The sequence below is a fragment of the Sinocyclocheilus anshuiensis genome, unplaced genomic scaffold, assembly GCF_001515605.1.
Source record: "Sinocyclocheilus anshuiensis isolate Anshui unplaced genomic scaffold, SAMN03320099.WGS_v1.1 scaffold944, whole genome shotgun sequence".
In the NCBI taxonomy this organism is placed as follows: Eukaryota; Metazoa; Chordata; class Actinopteri; order Cypriniformes; family Cyprinidae; genus Sinocyclocheilus; species Sinocyclocheilus anshuiensis.
In genome coordinates this window covers 176,267-182,045 of record NW_015549559.1, presented here as the reverse complement: position 1 = coordinate 182,045, position 5,779 = coordinate 176,267, and the positions used below count along the sequence as shown (strand labels likewise).

Sequence of the window (5,779 nt, the reverse complement as noted above, 5' to 3'; positions counted from 1 at the left end):
ATCATTCGTAACTGTAAAGGGTCTACTTTTATTTGTGTGCACTCACAATATCAACAAAACGTTGTGCTTTTATAAAATCAAGAAAACAAACATGATGCGCTTGCCGTCTCGTCTTGAACAGGCACGCTTCACAAAAATGGACCGAAACTCAGCGAATACATGCCTCACAGACATGATAAATATATCTATAGATAAGCTTTAAATTACTACTTAACGAAATAAAACAAATCAAAAACAAAAACTCTTTCATTATGATCATAATCCGTTTTGCCGATGCTTTGCGGCAAGCTTAAGCCTATTGCGTGCATTTGAACGCAGAACTCTTCAGCTGCGCTGACGGCAAGATGACGTTAAAGATGCGCTCCTGGAGGTGATGCTGGCAATGCCCGATGAGCAGAGTGATGGCGGGGATGGAGAAGGTGCCATGCACCAGACAAAGTTAACATGTTGGTTTTCCTGGCAAGAAACTTGAAGACCGAAAAATAAAGCAGCAGGACTTGCCGATTCACTTAAGCGGCCCAGTAGTTTAACAATGATGTTCCTGATGTTCCCTTGTGTTGCACTTTGAAAAACCCAAATCAGATTCAAACACTTTTATGTTCCACTTTTAAAAATGTTGTTATAAATGTAGCCTTATTAAGTTAAATAATATTAATGATAATTTGCTGTTAAATTATTAAAAGCTGTTCCATAATTCCTATTAAACTCAAAAGATATAGAAAAAACAAAGTTTAAATAAATGTAATTTTATTTTATTATTGTTCACATAATTTGCTGTTTTAATAATAAAGAAGACTGCGTTATTATTAGTCATTTCCATGTTCATTTACAAGCTGCATGCGTTCTTAAATCATTATATTTCGCGGGAGGGGGAGGGGGTTGCGATTAACCGCCAAACCGCGGTGATTTGTTGCGTCTTCACCGCGGTAAGAAAAAATCCCATACCGTCACAGCCCTAGTGAACAGAACCGTTTTTGACAAGGTAAAAAGGGTGTTGTTTTACAAGACCACTGAGGAATTTTAACCAAAGTATGTTACAGACATTTCATGAAGACCCTAAAGAATCATACCAACTTGTGGAAAATAGGCATCCGATGTCCCCTTTAATGATTATTTATATTGTTATGGCTACCCTACTTGTAATTTTTAGAGACATACAAACTAAGTTTTTGTAGAAAAATGTTTCAAAGCTTTTAAAAAATACATTAAACCGCATAAATACAAACATTATAATTTTAGAAATTTGGGACATGTGTTTTATACGCTCTCAATTTTTTTTCAATGCATTTAAGCTTTATTAGCATGACTGTGTAACGATGTTGCCAAAGCATTAACATATATATATATAAATAATAAAAAGAAACAATAAAAAACAACATATATAACAAATAATTAAAATCCACCTAAATAAATGAAAAGATAATGTAAGTCAGTTTAGAGTTAACCATGTTTAACACCTTACATTGTGAATGGCTAACAATTTTTGCAGCTAGTGCAGCTGTGTTGTCATCTTCTCTCTCTCAGATATCTTTATTGGTCACTGGTCCACTATAACCAGCTCATGGTAAACCATAAAACTCACCTGCTCAGTTACTGATGTCAGGAATCCGGGCTGATCCGCCACATCTGAGCCGACATTACCTGCACTGCCTTTTCTTTACACGAAAACTACCACTAACCTGACACATCTTTGAGCCTCATGCACAGCACCAACACAACAGCTGAGTGACGGCTAACGTTAGCTCTTTACTCATTTACTGTATCTGTAGCCTGAGAGCGGAGAGGGCGTCTCAGTAACATACATCTCTCATCACGCTCTCATCCCGTGGGTAAACCAATCTCCTCTAGATGTAGTAATTAACTTGCAATAGTGCCCCGAACAAATAAGAGCCTTGAAACTGACCGAATGTTAACCGCTTGTTGTGTGCGGAGAGCACGACTGACTGTACCGTTAACTAATCATTCTGCAAACAAATCACATCTTACAGTAACCGCGCACATCTCGATCAATATCCAAAGCGTTTTATTGGTCTAATCAATCGAAGCTGCTTAAACGACTAAACAAATATCAACAAATAAAGGTTTTATAATACAGCAGCGGCACTCAATCCAATATTTTCGGCTCGTAGTGACAATTTATGTATTAAATAGCTGACCGACGCACCCACATCCGGGAAAACCATTACACGACACGTTTTATTTCAAATTAAAAGTCCTCTGCACTAAATAACAAAGCAAAAACGTTTACTTGTGAAGTACTGTTAATTACTAAAGTAAGCTTTTTAAATTCATAACATCAAATCTGAAGTAATCACATTTTTATTTGTTATAATTATCATTAGCAGCAGTAGTAGGAGTAGGCTCATGTTTTGTTAAATGCAGTTGCTTTGTGCTGTTGCAGTGTTTCTGTTTTACAAGATCACAGGCTATCAATGTTGCACTGTAGGCAGTTTTCCAGGAGATGGCAGCAATGCCGTGCTTTAAAACAATGTTTATGAAAACGTTAATTGCTGCATATTAAATAGCAAAATATAATCGTTCACTTTTGTTACCTCAAAAGAACGTACGTCATGCAGTTTGGAAACAACATAAGATAGAGTTAATGATGACAGAATTTACATTTTTTGGTGAATTAAAATATAATTATATTTTTTTCTGGAGAACCATTGTAATTAAGTTCTGTTAACTCTGTAATTATGTCAATGCAATGTGTGTGCTATGGACATTGTAGTATAAAGTGCTACTCACATGGTCCAAACAGCCATATCAAACTTTCCATTCAAAGTTGTTGTATAAAAAAATAATACATAATATGTAATGCCAAATGTCTAAAGATATTCCACATAAAATGTCTATTGAATAAGGAGGATAGAGGTCTAGAACAAGGAGCAGAAGCTTGTTTGTATCAGGTCATGTATTTAAAAGGTATTTTTAAGGCTTCATTACCATTTTATCTGTTATGTGAACATCTTACTCTAAGCATTTGGCTTGGGGCCTAACTCAGTTGTTTTGGTCGTTATATAAGCATTATTAAAAAAAAATAAAAACACACACATTCCTATGGGGCATATGAGCAAATTCTTCCAAAGGAGGATGAAATCTTTTGTCCTAAATGAGATCCTGAAATCACTGGTTACTAAACAGATATGATTCTTCAGTTAGATTATCTCTGTAATATGGCCACAGATCAGATAATCTAACAATAATATAATTTAACATAATAATAACATGATAATTTCTATGCATGGTTTGTGCTGATAAAATGTGTTGTTCTTTGAATGTGTGAACTGAAGCAAGGCGGTGTTTTTGTGTCTTAGCCACCACAAAGCACAGCATGTTTTAACTACTGCATACCAATTGGCTTTCCAGTATAGAACTTGACCATTTTAATTACTAGATGGCTTGATTTTAATTTATTTAATAGCTGATTTACAGTACATAGATAGGCAGACAGACAACAGACTTAGAATGTAATTTTCAAGTAAACTCTGGTTAATGGCATATGTTTTCATTCAGCATTATTTGTCAGCACTCCAGAGTGTGCTTGAAGTGACAAGGCCTGATGAAGACTGCTCATATTCTCATGTGGCACAAAATGTTTATCCAATGGCTAAGTGGAAACAATCCATTACAAACTCATCATTCATAACTGGCCTGATGCAGACCCCCAGCCTTCAAAATTCTTACTTCTCATTTGAGTGAAATACTATACGGTATGCAATGACTGACCAATAAAACCCCCAGTTAACGGCATCTGAGTGGGCCCCTTAAGGGTTGTAACTCAGGAAAGAACTCAAGTGTCTGTTCTCTGCTTTGGGAGGGAGGGTGCGAGGAATGTGACACCGAATTGCCTATGCCAATGAAGTCCAGCTTGTCTTGTGGTGGGATGGCTCCTGTCCGGGAATGAGCACATCTGGAGTTCTGGAACATTTTGGCAAAGCAATTAAATTCCTCAAGGAACATGTTTTGGATGAGTTTGTATCCAATATAAACACGGGTTTTCTGCATTATTTAGTGATGCACCTGTTCCAACCCCCTTGGTCCCCCAGAGGGAGTCAAATGAGATGAGACTGCAGGGGTGACGCCTTTCTGAGCACGTCTACAGAACAGGCATGATATTCTACGAATGTGGTAAGTGATATTTGAATGCTGCAACAAGCACGCTCCATAATAATTTGAACTTCCCCAGCAGGATCTGCTGAACAATGAGCACTATTTCTATCCCAGTTTGCCATTCTAGCGGACGTGCACGTCACAAGGTTTAGCTAACAGTTTTTGGCTGAGCATGGAGCTCATGTGGCCCAAGCAGTAAAAGCTAAACTGCTTTTGAAGAGAAAATTTGGGCTCTCTTTCTCTTGGCAGTGGTGTAAGTGGTAGAGAATGTTAAGCAGGGCCAGTAAGTTTATATGGGTTGGGAATGACCCTCTCACACACTTTCCCACATATAAAACTTAAATATCTGAGCTTTGACTTCCGTCAGTAGTTCTTCAGAAATTGGATCCCTTAAAGGGGTCATGAACTGAGAAATCAAAATTCCCTTGATCTTGTGACATATAAGAGGTCATCGTACTATAAAAACATCCTGTAAGTTTCAGAACTCAAAACTTTCTCATTAGTCTAAAAACAGGTTATATTGAAGCCAATCTGCCAAAACGATAGCTTGTGGAATGTGCCGCTCTATGACGTAATAGAGCGGGTAAACCCCGCCTCCGCAGAAGAAGATCAACGCCTGCTTCTACGTCACTGCCTGTTTAGCTCCGCCCACTGATTCGCACACGTAGTGTAATGAGAGAGACAAACGCAGTTCTACGCAGAAACCAAACGATAAAGATGCTCCAAAGGTAACAAGATTTCATTTGTTCACTTATTTCACCCGGGATTCTTTTACAAACATGGCACAATTCGACGCCGGATTTTCTGAAAGACTGAAATTAAAAGACGATGCTGTGCCAACTATATTGGATCTGACAGTAATGTCGCACCACACAAGTGTGAGTAACTGTTTATTACGTGATCACTATAGCTTTCTCTGTGATTACAGATCGTTTGATATGTTCTGAGTTTTTATGCATTTTTGACCTAAATCACAGCAGCGTCCATCTATGAAGGCTGTAGCTGTCAAACATACACAACTGTTAGCCAATCATAGCAGTGGGTGTTTACTTCCGAGTCTACAATCCGCCACGCCTACTCAAACAGAGATGAGGGGGTCAAAACAGGACAGAAAATAGCCTATTACTGCTAAAATATTATGTTTTTTTATGTAAACATCTTGATAACATTACAAGTGGACCACAGAGAACAGTACAGGATAATAAAAAAGGCCGTTCGTGAGCCCTTTAAACTCCTGTAGTAAAACTAACAAGTCTTAAGGTCCATTCACAATAAGAACGATAACTATAAAGATAACGATTTGAATGTCTGGTGTGACTGACTTTCCAATCAAGGTAACGCAGTTAAGAATGTGTTCATTATACCCTGGCACATACATTTCTTGGCTTAGGCTGAGATTTGACCTGACAAGAACTGTATGACTGAAGAAAGCACTGCTGTCTTCGAGAGGCCCAGGCCAAGGATGAGCGAAGACTGGAGGGAGAATCTGGCAGTAACATAAACACACACACATATCATGCTCTGGCCTTGGCACACTGCAACCCTTGCCTGATAAAATTAGAATCAGGAAGTAGAACAAAACTTGAAGTGCTTTGCATGAGTACATATTAAGTTTCTCAGAAACTGAATCTGTCAGACACGTTTATAGTCTTGTTAATCAAAAGAA

The 5,779-nt window shown here is 37.9% G+C and overlaps 1 protein-coding gene across 4 annotated transcripts in view; it reads right to left on the bottom strand.

Moving 5' to 3' along the window:
• Positions 1-2,167, bottom strand: part of LOC107657105 (probable palmitoyltransferase ZDHHC1) — a 17,563-nt gene extending 15,396 nt beyond the window's left edge. For all 4 annotated transcript variants that reach the window (XM_016445109.1, XM_016445112.1, XM_016445110.1 and 1 more), the window contains exon 1: positions 1,583-2,167. The gene's annotated coding sequence lies outside the window, so the exon portion shown is untranslated. The remainder of the gene's footprint in view (positions 1-1,582) is intronic.
• Positions 2,168-5,779: the final 3,612 nt, after the last annotated feature.